At 48.2% G+C, this 1,197-nt stretch overlaps 1 pseudogene; it reads left to right on the forward strand.

The window, feature by feature from the left end:
* The first annotated feature begins 411 nt into the window (after positions 1–411).
* LOC131911130 (non-histone chromosomal protein HMG-14-like) lies at positions 412–715 on the forward strand (annotated as a pseudogene).
* The last annotated feature ends 482 nt before the right edge of the window (positions 716–1,197 follow it).

Below are 1,197 nucleotides of genomic sequence, written 5' to 3' on the forward strand. Positions count from 1 at the left end.
CTTGATAAGGTGACATTTGAGCAGTAACTTGAAGGGTGTGTGTGTGTGTGTGTGTGTGTGAGAGAGAGAGAGAGAGAGAGAGAGAGAGAGAGAGGGAGGGAGGGAGGGAGGGAGAGAGAGAGAGAGAGAGAGAGAGAGAGAGAGAGAGAGAGAGAGAGAGAAGGAGGGAGGTAGGGAAGGAGGGAAGTAGAGAGAGACACACAGAGAGAGGGTGATAAGTGAAATAATTTTTCAGGAAGAGGCTGTGGAAAGAGTTAGTGCAAAGGTTCTGTGGTGGTAACATCATTATAAGTTTGTTTACGATCCGGTTTTCCCACCGCCCCCACTGTGGGTCGGAGCGGTGGCAGCCTAGGCGGCGTAGCTCTGTGATGTGTTCGGCCTCGCACGTGCCTCCCACCCAGCGCTGCCACGATGCCCAAGAGTAAGGTTAGCGGGGAAGGAGCGGCGAAGGTGGAGCCCTCTGCGAGGCTGTTGGCTAAGCCCGCCCCTACCAAGGTGGACGAAGCCAAAGAAGGCCGCGGGAAAGGATAAACCATCAGACAAAAAAGTGTAAACCAAAGGGAAGAGGGGAGCAAAGGGCCAACAGGCGGAGGTGGCTGACCAGCAGACCACAGACGTGCCTGCAGAAAATGGTGCAGAAAATGGAGAGGCTGAGAACGAGAGTCCAGCCTCTGAAGTGGAAGAGAAAGAACCAAGTCCGACTAACCATCCATAGTGTCTGTCAGTGTCCCCGCCTCCCTTCTTGTACAATCCAGAGGAATATTTTTATCAACTATTTTGTAAATGCGAGTTTTTTAGTAGCTCTAGAAACATTTTTAAAAGGTGGGAGGAAGTCCCTCATCCCATTTTTTTAAGTGTAAATGATTTTTTTAAAGAGGTTAAATCACTTGCAGGTTGTTTATTTTTTGGTACAACCAGAAAACAGCAGGATACTGAATCAGGAGAGGCTGTGACTGTCTCGGGGGTCACCATAACATTCCGTAGAGGGGGCTAGTTTTATATCCTACAACACAAAGCATGCTTGGAGTCTTGGCTGTGCATTTGTGTCTGGAATATTTTCAGTTATTTCTGGTCTCGTGTTTCTAGTAGAACTGTATCCTAAAAACCACTCCTTGGTCCTTGCCCTGTCAGAACTGTCTCTGGTCACGGCAGTCCATTTTTTTTAACAATTGTGATAATGTGCTGTGAAAGATTGAA

Source organism: Peromyscus eremicus, chromosome 5, assembly GCF_949786415.1.
Source record: "Peromyscus eremicus chromosome 5, PerEre_H2_v1, whole genome shotgun sequence".
In the NCBI taxonomy this organism is placed as follows: Eukaryota; Metazoa; Chordata; class Mammalia; order Rodentia; family Cricetidae; genus Peromyscus; species Peromyscus eremicus.